Here is a 14,507-nt window from a genome sequence, read left to right on the forward strand (position 1 = left end):
TCCACCTCCATACCTACCTCCACCTCAATGCCTACCTCCACCTCCACCTCCATACCTACCTCCACCTCAATACCTACCTCCACCTCCACCTCTATACCTACCTCCACCTCTTTAACTATCTCCACCTCCACCTCTATACCTACCTCCACCTCTATACCTACTTCTACCTTTATACCTACCTCCACCTCCATACCTACCTCCACCTCAATACCTACCTCCACCTCCATACCTACCTCCACCTCAATACCTACCTCCACCTCCACCTCCATACCTACCTCCACCTCAATACCTACCTCCACCTCCATACCTACCTACACCTCAATACCTACCTCCAAACCTACCTCCACCTCAATACCTACCTCCACCCCCACCTCTATACCTACCTCCACCTCTATACATACCTCCACCTCTTTACCTACCTCCACCTCCACCTCTATACCTACCTCCACCTCCACACCTACCTCCACCTCTTTACCTACCTCAACCTCTATACCTACCTCCACCTCTATACATACCTCCACCTCTTTACCTACCTCCACCTCCACCTCTATACCTACCTCCACCTCCACACCTACCTCCACCTCTTTACCTACCTCGACCTCTATACCTACCTCCACCTCATTACCTACCTCGACCTCTATACCTACCTCCACCTCCATACCTACCTCCACCTCAATACCTACCTCCACCTCCACCTCTATACCTACCTCCACCTCTTTACCTACTTCCACCTCTATACCTACCTCCACCTCTTTACCTATCTCCACCTCCACCTCTATACCTACCTCCACCTCTATACCTACCTCCACCCCCACCTCTATACCTACCTCCACCTCTATACATACCTCCACCTCTATACATACCTCCACCTCTTTACCTACCTCCACCTCCACCTCTATACCTACCTCCACTTCCACACCTACCTCCACCTCTTTACCTACCTCGACCTCTATACCTACCTCCACCTCTATACATACCTCCACCTCTTTACCTACCTCCACCTCCACCTCTATACCTACCTCCACCTCCACACCTACCTCCACCTCTTTACCTACCTCGACCTCTATACCTACCTCCACCTCTTTACCTACCTCGACCTCTATACCTACCTCCACCTCCATACCTACCTCCACCTCAATACCTACCTCCACCTCTATACCTACCTCCACCTCTATACCTACTTCTACCTTTATACCTACCTCCACCTCAATACCTACCTCCACCTCCGTACCTACCTCCACCTCAATACCTACCTCCACCTCCACCTCCATACCTACCTCCACCTAAATACCCACCTCCACCTCCACACCTACCTCCACCTCTTTACCTACCTCCACCTCTATACCTACCTCCACCTCATTACCTACCTCGACCTCTATACCTACCTCCACCTCCATACCTACCTCCACCTCTTTACCTACCTCCACCTCCACCTCTATACCTACCTACACCTCTATACATACCTCCACCTCTTTACCTACCTCCACCTCCAACTCTATACCTACCTCCACCTCCACACCTACCACCACCTCTTTACCTACCTCGACCTCTATACCTACCTCCACCTCCATACCTACCTCCACCTCAATACCTATCTCCACCTCCAGCTCTATACCTACCTCCACCTCTTTACCTACTTCCACCTCTATACCTACCTCCACCTCTTTACCTATCTCCACCTCCACCTCTATACCTACCTCCACCTCTATACCTACTTCTACCTTTATACCTACCTCCACCTCCATACCTACCTCCACCTCAATACCTACCTCCACCTCCACCTCCATACCTACCTCCACCTCAATACCTACCTCCACCTCCATACCTACCTACACCTCAATACCTACCTCCAAACCTACCTCCACCTCAATACCTACCTCCACCCCCACCTCTATACCTACCTCCACCTCTATACATACCTCCACCTCTTTACCTACCTCCACCTCCACCTCTATACCTACCTCCACCTCCACACCTACCTCCACCTCTTTACCTACCTCAACCTCTATACCTACCTCCACCTCTATACATACCTCCACCTCTTTACCTACCTCCACCTCCACCTCTATACCTACCTCCACCTCCACACCTACCTCCACCTCTTTACCTACCTCGACCTCTATACCTACCTCCACCTCATTACCTACCTCGACCTCTATACCTACCTCCACCTCCATACCTACCTCCACCTCAATACCTACCTCCACCTCCACCTCTATACCTACCTCCACCTCTTTACCTACTTCCACCTCTATACCTACCTCCACCTCTTTACCTATCTCCACCTCCACCTCTATACCTACCTCCACCTCTATACCTACCTCCACCCCCACCTCTATACCTACCTCCACCTCTATACATACCTCCACCTCTATACATACCTCCACCTCTTTACCTACCTCCACCTCCACCTCTATACCTACCTCCACTTCCACACCTACCTCCACCTCTTTACCTACCTCGACCTCTATACCTACCTCCACCTCTATACATACCTCCACCTCTTTACCTACCTCCACCTCCACCTCTATACCTACCTCCACCTCCACACCTACCTCCACCTCTTTACCTACCTCGACCTCTATACCTACCTCCACCTCTTTACCTACCTCGACCTCTATACCTACCTCCACCTCCATACCTACCTCCACCTCAATACCTACCTCCACCTCTATACCTACCTCCACCTCTATACCTACTTCTACCTTTATACCTACCTCCACCTCAATACCTACCTCCACCTCCGTACCTACCTCCACCTCAATACCTACCTCCACCTCCACCTCCATACCTACCTCCACCTAAATACCCACCTCCACCTCCACACCTACCTCCACCTCTTTACCTACCTCCACCTCTATACCTACCTCCACCTCATTACCTACCTCGACCTCTATACCTACCTCCACCTCCATACCTACCTCCACCTCTTTACCTACCTCCACCTCCACCTCTATACCTACCTACACCTCTATACATACCTCCACCTCTTTACCTACCTCCACCTCCAACTCTATACCTACCTCCACCTCCACACCTACCACCACCTCTTTACCTACCTCGACCTCTATACCTACCTCCACCTCCATACCTACCTCCACCTCAATACCTACCTCCACCTCCAGCTCTATACCTACCTCCACCTCTTTACCTACTTCCACCTCTATACCTACCTCCACCTCTTTACCTATCTCCACCTCCACCTCTATACCTACCTCCACCTCTATACCTACTTCTACCTTTATACCTACCTCCACCTCCATACCTACCTCCACCTCAATACCTACCTCCACCTCAATACCTACCTCCACCTCCACCTCCATACCTACCTCCACCTCAATACCTACCTCCACCTCCATACCTACCTCCACCTCAATACCTACCTCCACCTCAATACCTACCTCCACCTCAATACCTACCTCCACCCCCACCTCTATACCTACCTCCACCTCTATACATACCTCCACCTCTATACATACCTCCAACTCTTTACCTACCTCGACCTCTATACCTACCTCCACCTCTATACATACCTCCACCTCTTTACCTACCTCGACCTCTATACCTACCTCCACTTCCATACCTACCTCCACCTCAATACCTACCTCCACCTCAATACCTACCTCCACCTCTTTACCTACCTCCACCTCTATACCTACCTCCACCTCTCTACCTACCTCCACCTCTCTACCTTCCTCCACCTCTTTACCCACCTCCACCTCTCTACCTACCTGCACCTCTCTACCTACCTGCACCTCTCTACCTACCTACACTTCTTTACCTACCTCCACCTCTATACCTACCTCCACCTCTCTACCTACCTCCACCTCTCTACCTTCCTCCACCTCTTTACCTACCTCCACCTCTATACCCACCTCCACCTCTATACCTACCTCCACCTCCACCTCTATACCTACCTCCACCTCTATATCCACCTCCACCTCTATACCTACCTCCACCTCTATACCTACCTCCACCTCTATACCCACCTCCACCTCTATACCCACCTCCACCTCTATACCTACCTCCACCTCTATACCTACCTCAACCTCTAGACCTTCCTCCACCTCCACCTCTATACCTACCTCCACCTCCACCTCTATACCCACCTCCATCTCCATACCTACCTCCACCTCTATACCTTCCTCCACCTCTATACCTACCTCCACCTCCACCTCTATACCTACCTCCACTTCTATACCTACCTCCACCTCCACCTCTATACCTACCTCCACCTCTATACCTACCTCCACCTCCACCTCTATACCCACCTCCACCTCCATACCTACCTCCACCTCTATACCTACCTCCACCTCTATACCTACCTCCACCTCCACCTCTATACCTACCTCCACCTCTATACCCACCTCCACCTCTATACCTACCTCCACCTCTATACCTACCTCGACCTCTATACCTACCTCCACCTCCACCTCTATACCTACCTCCACCTCTATACCCACCTCCACCTCCATACCTACCTCCACCTCCATACCTACCTCCACCTCTATACCCACCTCCACCTCTATACCCACCTCCACCTCTATACCTACTTCCACCTCTATACCTACCTCCACCTCCATACCTACCTCCACCTCTATACCTACCTCCACCTCTATACCTACCTCTATCTCTATACCTACCTCTATCTCTATACCTACCTCCACCTCCATCTCTATACCCACCTCCACCTCCATACCTACCTCCACCTCTATACCTACTTCCACCTCTATACCCACCTCCACCTCTATACCCACCTCCACCTCTATACCTACTTCCACCTCTATACCTACCTCTATCTCTATACCTACCTCCACCTCCACCTCTGTACCTTTGATCTTCTTCTTCCATCTCTCCCCTCAACTGTCCATACTGGGACTGAAAGCCCACCCAATGGTAGAGTAATTTACTCTCCACCATGACTACACTCTGTAGTACAGGGGAGCGCTTGCTGTCTCCTTGTAGACAAGTTCACAGGTATTCACAATATTTCCCTTTCCCCAGAAGGGATTAATTACGAGCCCGCAGATTATAATTTGTTCCTAGAAAATGTGTCATGTCTGTGTGCGGAGATGCCTGATGTTCTGGAACCGGGGAGGAGTATCGACTCCATCAATCACTATTACCAAGGTGACGTTGTGAGGGCCCCACTTCGCCCCACGGGCAGCCGAACGGAAAGGCAATTATGCAGCCGGCATATGAGAGGGGGAAAGGGAGGGAGGGGGATAGAGGGGGAGGAGGGAGAGGGAGTGAGGGGGAAGAGAGAGAGGGAGTGAAAGAGAGGAGGAAGGAGTGAGAGGGGGAGGAGAGAGAGCGAGAGAGATGGATGGAGCCTTTGAAAATTCTAGTTTGAGTCTCCTCCGTTATCCCATTGTCTGTCAGTTAAATGCAGAACAGTATCTCTTTCCTTTGTTTGTAATTGGTGATTTGTGATCATTCTGCATGTACTTTCTCATTCATACACAACACCACTGAATATGTATGAAACACAGTGATTATCACCATACAAAACAGTTACCTATTCAAGTCAAGCTTTTCACTCACCTCAAAAACAGCAATAAAAATATACCAACGATGTGGTTCAGTCCCAAATGACACCCAATTTCCAATTTCCTATAGTATGCAACTATCTGCTCTGGTCAAAAGCAGTGCACTATATAGTAAATTAGATGCATTTTGGACACACCCTTCAAGTTTTCTATCTATCTAACCTAGTTCTCTATCTATCTAACACACACCCTTCTAGTTCTCTATCTATCTAACACACACCCTTCTAGTTCTCTATCTATCTATCTATCTATCTAACTATCTATCTATATATCTATCTATCTATCTATCTATCTATCTATCTATCTATCTATCTATCTATCTATCTATCTATCTATCTACCTATCTATCTATCTATCTATCTATCTATCTATCTATCTATCTATCTATCTATCTATCTATCTATCTATCTATCTATCTATCTATCTATCTATCTATCTATCTATCTATCTATCTATTCAATTCAATTCAAGGGGCTTTATTGGCATGGGAAACATGTGTTAACATTGCCAAAGCAAGTGAGGTAGATAATATATAAAGTGAATATATAAAGTGAAATAAACAATAACAATTATCTATCTATCTATCTATCTATCTATCTATCTATCTATCTATCTATCTATCTATCTATCTATCTATCTATCTATCTAACACACACCCTTCTAGTTCTCTATCTGTCTATCTATCTATCCAACACACACCCTTCTAGTTCTCTATCTATCTAACACATGTCGTGACGTTGTATTAGTTAATATGACGACTGTTGCTCATCAAATTATTAATTATTGATTAACTGAATCAAGCAATTATTAACTCATTGACCTGGGGCACCATGGGAAAACTAGATTTTATTGAGTTTCTATTTCCCAAATTAACTCAAAGAATATTAGAATATCGATTTTACAACAGCCGCTAATTAACCAGTTACCTCAACAATCTCGTTCTGAACATCGTATTGCTCGTGAATCTGCACGGACCCGGGTCTCACCAATGAGTTCGTACCACACCAATCTTAGTTGAATATTTATTGACTAAAAAGCTAAAATTATGATAAAAGGTAGACAAAACACATTATAGGCTATTGATTAGAACTTAGTATAACGGGCCGACACACTATGGCGCGTGTTACCCACAATGGGGATTTCAAAGAGAGAGAGAAAAAAGAAAGTACACCAGAGATATATACATTTGGGTGAATTTGTCAGCTATGCTATCCTAACCCTAGCCTTGCACCAAACTGCCGCTCTTATGGGTCAGAATATAATGATGTAATTACGTGGGGAAGGTCTCCGAGGATTCTCTGCGTGGACCGTTCAGCTGCTTGATGACGCACTTCTCCGGCGCAACTCTGGTTGTCCTCACGATGTCAGTGTCATTTTGGCTTAGGAGTCTGTTCCCTCGCCCTTGCTCTGGAAGGGGTCTTCTGAGGACAGACAGCTCTGTAGCTCAGAGCTCACAGCGTTGGAATGAAACAGTGTAGATACCATGATTCGATGGGAGATGGAGGCTAGGTGGTTCAACTTGAATTCACCCGCTTAGACACAGCTACTCATCTGTAGCTTGGGTAGAAAAATATTTATTTGTCTTCAAACTTGCGTTGCGTTTTGAGTTTGTTGACTTTTTAGACCTTGGCTGCAGCTTGGGTCACATAGTCTAATCTGTAAATTCTTTACTGACAGAATTAATACCCTCGTGTCAGATGTGGGCGTAACCGCCTTTAGGGCAATTCTCTGGGCGTACCAAGTTAAGAGCAAGGTGTAGGTTTTTTTCAAATCCAATTTTAGACAAGTAACTTCACATTTCATCTTTACCAAAACATTCCCATTGATTTGGACATTTTCCACACAATGTATAATGTATAAACATCATACATGTACTAGGAAAACATAATAATATAATATAATAATAACGTCAACAATTATCCTTTAATAACAAAAAACATGACATACATTTTCATATTCCATCTATCGTCATGACCACCATTGTGGCTGACGGAAACCATTGTTCCAAAGTCCCTTTATTTCATGTTTAATGTTCTGAGGCTGGTTCTCCATAGTGACAGGACAAAGGAATTTGTCTGTGGCCTGAGATTTACCAGAGGCGTGAGGGGTCATAAAACCCTCACATCTTCAGACCCCTAGATCTCTCCTCCTCTGTTGGGGTTGAGAGATAATCTGTAGGGTTGTGGTCTCCTGTAACCTGACCTGAACAGGACAGTCATGAAACACACATCCTTCTAGTTCTCTGTCTATATATCTATCTATCTATCTATCTATCTATCTATCTATCTATCTATCTATCTATCTATTTATCTAACACACACCCTTCTAGTTCTCTATCGATCTATCTAACACACATCCTTCTAGTTCTCTATCTGTCTAACACACATCCTTCTAGTTCAATTCAATTCAATTCAAGGGCTTTATTGGCATGGGAAACATGTGTTAACATTGCCAAAGCAAGTGAGGTAGATAATATATAAAGTGAATATATAAAGTGAAATAAACAATACAAATTAACAGTAAACATACAGAAGTTTCAAAACAATAAAGACATTACAAATGTCATATCATATATATACAGTGTTTTAACAATGTACAAATGGTTAAAGGACACAAGATAAAATAAATAAGCATAAATATGGGTTGTATTTACAATGGTGTGTGTTCTTCACTGGTTGCCCTTTTCTCGCGGCAACAGGTCACAAATCTTGCTGCTGTGATGGCACACTGTGGAATTTCACCCAGTAGATATGGGAGTTTATCAAACTTGGATTTGTTTTCGAATTCTTTGTGGATCTGTGTAATCCGAGGGAAATATGTCTCTCTAATATGGTCATACATTGGGCAGGAGGTTAGGAAGTGCAGCTCAGTTTCCACCTCATTTTGTGGGCAGTGAGCACATAGCCTGTCTTCTCTTGAGAGCCATGTCTGCCTGCGGCGGCCTTTCTCAATAGCAAGGCTATGCTCACTGAGTCTGTACATAGTCAAAGCTTTCCTTAATTTTGGGTCAGTCACAGTGGTTAGGTATTCTGCCGCTGTGTACTCTCTGTGTAGGGCCAAATAGCATTCTAGTTTGCTCTGTTTTTTTGTTAATTCTTTCCAATGTGTCAAGTAATTCTCTTTTTGTTTTCTCATGATTTGGTTGGGTCTAATTGTGCTGCTGTCCTGGGGCTCTGTAGGGTGTGTTTTTGTTTGTGAACAGAGCCCCAGGACCAGCTTGCTTAGGGGACTCTTCTCCAGGTTCATCTCTCTGTAGGTGATGGCTTTGTTATGGAAGATTTGGGAATCGCTTCCTTTTACGTGGTTATAGAATTTAACGTCTCTTTTCTGGATTTTGATAATTAGTGGGTATCGGCCTAATTCTGCTCTGCATGCATTATTTGGTGTTCTACGTTGTACACAGAGGATATTTTTGCAGAATTCTGCGCGCAGAGTCTCAATTTGGTGTTTGTCCCATTTTGTGAAGTCTTGGTTGGTGAGCGGACCCCAGACCTCACAACCATAAAGGGCAATGGGCTCTATGACTGATTCAAGTATTTTTTGCCAAATCCTAATTGGTATGTTGAAATGTATGTTCCTTTTGATGGCATAGAATGCCCTTCTTGCCTTGTCTCTCAGATCGTTCACAGCTTTGTGGAAGTTACCTGTGGCGCTGATGTTTAGGCCAAGGTATGTATAGTTTTTTGTGTGGGCAACGGTGTCTAGATGGAATTTGTATTTGTGGTCCTGATGACTGGACCTTTTTTGGAACACCATTATTTTGGTCTTACTGAGATTTACTGTCAGGGCCCAGGTCTGACAGAATCTGTGCATAAGGTGCTGCTGTAGGCCCTCCTTGGTTGGTGACAGAAGCACCAGATCATCAGGAAACAGCAGACATTTGACTTCGGACTCTAGTAGGGTGAGGCCGGGTGCTGCAGACTTTTCTAGTGCCCGCGCCAATTCGTTGATATATATGTTGAAGAGGGTGGGGCTTAAGCTGCATCCCTGTCTCACCCCACGATTTGAAGAAATTTGTGTCAATTTTAACCGCACACTTGTTGTTTGTGTACATGGATTTTATAATGTCGTATGTTTTACCCCCAACACCACTTTCCATCAGTTTGTATAGCAGACCCTCATGCCAAATTGAGTCGAAGGCTTTTTTGAAATCAACAAAGCATGAGAAGACTTTGCCTTTGTTTTGGTTTGTTTGGTTGTCAATTAGGGTGTGCAGGGGGAATACATGGTCTGTTGTACGGTAATTTGGTAAAAAGCCAATTTGACGTTTGCTCAGTACATTGTTTTCATTGAGGAAATGTACGAGTCTGCTGTTAATGATAATGCAGAGGATTTTCCCAAGGTTATTGTTGACGCATATTCCACGGTAGTTTTTGGGGTCAAATTTGTCTCCACTTTGTGGATTGGGGTGATCAGTCCTTGGTTCCAAATATTGGGGAAGATGCCAGAGCTAAGGATGATGTTAAAGAGTTTTAGTATAGCCAATTGGAATTTGTTGTCTCTATATTTGATCATTTCATTGAGGATACCATCAACACCACAGGCCTTTTTGGGTTGGAGGGTTTTTATTTTGTCCTGTAACTCATTCAATGTAATTGGAGAATCCAGTGGGTTCTGGTAGTCTTTAATAGTTGATTCTAAGATCTGTATTTGATCATGTACATGTTTTTGCTCTTTATTCTTTGTTATAGAGCCAAAAAAGATTGGAGAAGTGGTTTACCCATACATCTCCATTTTGGATAGATAATTCTTCGTGTTGTTGTTTGTTTAGTGTTTTCCAATTTTCCCAGAAGTGGTTAGAGTCTATGGATTCTTCAATTACATTGAGCTGATTTCTGACATGCTGTTCCTTCTTTTTCCGTAGTGTATTTCTGTATTGTTTTAGTGATTCATCATAGTGAAGGCGTAGACTCAGGTTTTCCGGGTCTCTATGTTTTTGGTTGGACAGGTTTCTCAATTTCTTTCTTAGATTTTTGCATTCTTCATCAAACCATTTGTCATTATTGTAAATTTTCTTCAGTTTTCTATTTGAGATTTTTAGATTTGATAGGGAAGCTGAGAGGTCAAATATACTGTTAAGATTTTCTACTGCCAAGCTTACACCTTCACTATTACAGTGGAACATTTTACCCAGGAAATTGTCTAAAAGGGATTGAATTTGTTGTTGCCTAATTGTTTTTTGGTAGGTTTCCAAACTGCATTCCTTCCATCTATAGCATTTCTTAATGTTACTCAGTTCCTTTGGCTTTGATGCCTCATGATTGACTATTGCTCTGTTTAAGTTGACTGTGATTTTGCTGTGGTCTGATAGGGGTGTCAGTGGGCTGACTGTGAACGCTCTGAGAGACTCTGGGTTGAGGTCAGTGATAAAGTGGTCTACTGCTAAGAGATGAGCTATAGGTAGGAGTCCCATAGGACCATAGGGGTCCCCTCGAAGCTTACCATTGACTATGTACATACCCAGCGTGCGACAGAGCTGCAGGAGTTGTGACCCGTTTTTGTTCGTTATGTTGTCATAGTTGTGCCTAGGGGGGCATATGTGGGAGGCAATGCTTTCCCCTCCAGGCAGGTGTTTGTCCCCCTGTGTGCTGAGGGTGTCAGGTTCTTGTCCGGTTCTGGCATTTAGGTCGCCACAGACTAGTACATGTCCCTGGGCCTGGAAATGATTGATTTCCCCCTCCAGGATGGAGAAGCTGTCTTCATTAAAATATGGGGATTCTAGTGGGGGGATATAGGTAGCACACAGGAGGACATTTTTCTCTGTTAGGATAATTTCCTTTTGAATTTCTAGCCAAATGTAGAATGTTCCTGTTTTGATTAATTTAATGGAGTGAGTTAGGTCTCCTCTATACCAAATTAGCATACCCCCTGAGTCCCTTCCCTGTTTCACACCTGGTAGTTTGGTGGATGGGACTACCAGTTCTCTGTAAAATAGAGGGCAACCAGTGGGTCCGTCTCCTCTATACCAGGTTTCTTGCAGGATGACAATGTCTGTAAATACAGATTTCTTTGGTGAAGTCCGGGTGCCTGCTCTTTAGGCCGAAGGCAGATGACCTCAGGCCTTGGATATTCCAGGATGATATAGTGAAGGCTTTTTGTTCCATAGAGTGTCCAATGTTGTTGGTCGTGGTTTGGCCTCAGGCCAGTAAGTGTGAGCAGAGCCTGCTGAGCATCTGGTACATGCCATTGGCTTGGGCGAGTGTGAGAGTGGGGGTTGGGACTGTTTGCCCACTCACTACCTGGGCGTATGTGTGGCTTCCATGTTGAGGCCCTGTTTGCGGGGGTGGGGTGCATGGGGTGGGCTGGAGTGGCATAGGTCTGATCTGAGGGGGCCTAAATGGGGTGTGGGCATGGTTGACATGGGGGGGGTGTTGATTGGTTGGGGTGGGGGTGTGGATGTGTCTGGGGGTGCTGTGGTCTGGATGTAATTCCTTTTGGCGTGGGTCCTCTATGTGTAGGTCCAGGGGGGGTCCTGCAGGTCTGGGAGGGTGTCTCGCTGGTCTGGGTGGGGTGTCTATTGATCTGTTGCTCCTGTGTGAAGTGTTGGGGATATGTTTGAGAGCGATGTCCTTTAGAATTCGGGCAAAGGTGGGCACTGCTGCCTTGTAGAGGTGAACCTGGTCATAGAGGCTGTTCAAGTTCAGGGTGGAGTGGTGGGCCAGGAAAACATTTGGTTTTGAGGCACAGTCACGGGAAATACTTGCGTTTACCCGCTGTATTGTGGCAGGGTGGAAGTCTTTTCGTGGTAGCAGGGTGGAGATAACCACTTGTGCGTTGGGGAAAGTAGAAGAAGCCTTTTCAATCACTCCTTTCAGTGCTGTGGCCACCCTTTCCTGCTGTGCTCAGGTCGTTTGTGCCTGTGTGTATTATTATGTGGCTGGGTGAGCCTAGTTGGTCCTCAGACAGAAGGTCGAGGGCGCGCTGGGTGTTTGGACACCAGAGTTTAGACACACTGTGTTTGGGAAAAAGTTTTTTTTCTTCTATATATTTCCCATTTGAGTCCTTAAGTAGTACAATCTGTGTCTTGTGTTTGTCCTCAGTGGGTGTGGGGGGGTTGTCAGAAGGGCTATCAGGGTGGCTGACAGGGGAGGTGCTCAGAGGGGGTGAGAGTCGCTGGGCTTGGGGTTCTTTATTTGTCTGTTCTGCTGTGATGTCGACTCTATGGTCAGGGTCTGGTGTGGACTGTTCTGCTGTGGTGTCGAGACTTTTGTCGGGTGCTGAGGTGGTCTGTTCTGCTGGCTTCTCTGTGGGGGTGGCTATCTAACACACATCCTTCTAGTTCTCTATCTGTCTAACACACACCCTTCTAGTTATCTATCTATCTATCTATCTATCTATCTATCTATCTATCTATCTATCTAACACACATCCTTCTAGTTCTCTATCTATCTAACACACATCCTTCTAGTTCTCTATCTAACACACATCCTTCTAGTTCTCTATCTATCTAACACACATCCTTCTAGTTCTCTATCTATCTAACACACATCCTTCTCGTTCTCTATCTATTCAACACTCAACTGTGTCCCAAATGGTACCCCTTTTCTCTAAATAGTGCACTACTTTTGACTAGGGTCCATAGTGCTCTAGTCAAATGTAGCCTAGTGCACTCTATAGGGAATAGGGTGCCATTTGGGACACAGCGTGGCCAATTGATTGCCAATATGACTAATTAAGCTTACCGTCAATAACTCGTCCCAATTAAGACGGGAACTTGGATTCAGGCATGGCGTACCTCCAGGTTCCATATTGATCCCTCGTTCCCAGGCATCCGTTCAAGTCCAATCAGACTAGCCCCACTAACACACTTCCCTCCCCGACCCGTCTGCCTCCTCTGCCTCCCTGTCTGGCTGTCAGTCAACAAGTGGTGTAATCAAGAGCGCCAGCCTGCAGACAAAGCGAGTAACAAGTCAAAACCATCAGACTTTGTTATTGCTTCCTGCTTGTGACATAAAGGCTAATCTGTCCAGAGCCAATCAAACCAAACAGCCAGGTTAAAGCTTTTTTAAAGAGACAGGAACCAGTTTGGTTATTGTGTGATTTTATTTATTTGTGTTTAATTTCAGCAGTATGTTGTGTTTTGTACATGTCTCATTGAGGCCTTGGCCTACCTTGTACGTTGGAAACATCCACCTCCATCCATTAAAGGCAACACAGAGGGAGGTGTGACAACAGGGTTAGGGTTATAAGGGATTCATTGTCCTTCTGTCTGTTTTTTTCTGCTATAGTAAATCAAATCACATTTCTACCTGTTTTTCTCTCTCTCCATCTCTCTTCCGTTTCTCTTTCTGTTTTCTCTCTCTCTCTCTCTCTCTCTCTCTCTCTCTCTCTCTCTCTCTCTCTGTCCTTTCTAGGTCTCTCTATTAATCACCATTTATCCCTTCTCTTCTCCTTATTCTTTCTTTTTTCATTCTATCACTCCCTTCCCCTCTCTCTCTCATTCTCTCCTTCCCCCTTTCACTCCTCTATTTTTCTCCCCGCTCTCTCTGAGGTTTGACAGCGTTACTTTATTCTCCTGATCCTCATCTGTGAAGCTGTTAGGCTTCCTGTCGCCTCCTGAAAAACATACTCTCTCTGGCACTATGACAGACAGACAGACAGACAGACAGACAGACAGACAGACAGACAGACAGACAGACAGACAGACAGACAGACAGAGACTGCAGCGATACCCAAGCTAAATTACCAGCATGGCTCTGACATTTCTTCTATCCTTACCTAGGATGCATCCCAAATGACACCCTATTCCTTATATAGGACACTATTTCTTCATAGGGCCCTTGTCAAAAGATGTGCCCTATAGGGTGCCATTTGAGACAGCCTTAGACTAGCCTACAACCTTGAATGGCAACACCACCTGCTCATTATAATCTTAAAATATGGCTAGATGAGTTCTAAAGATTGAGTAAATGGAGTGGTGAAATCATTTTATTGCCACATGTATGGTGAATTGTATTG

This window comes from Oncorhynchus clarkii, chromosome 14, assembly GCF_045791955.1.
Source record: "Oncorhynchus clarkii lewisi isolate Uvic-CL-2024 chromosome 14, UVic_Ocla_1.0, whole genome shotgun sequence".
NCBI lineage: Eukaryota > Metazoa > Chordata > Actinopteri > Salmoniformes > Salmonidae > Oncorhynchus > Oncorhynchus clarkii.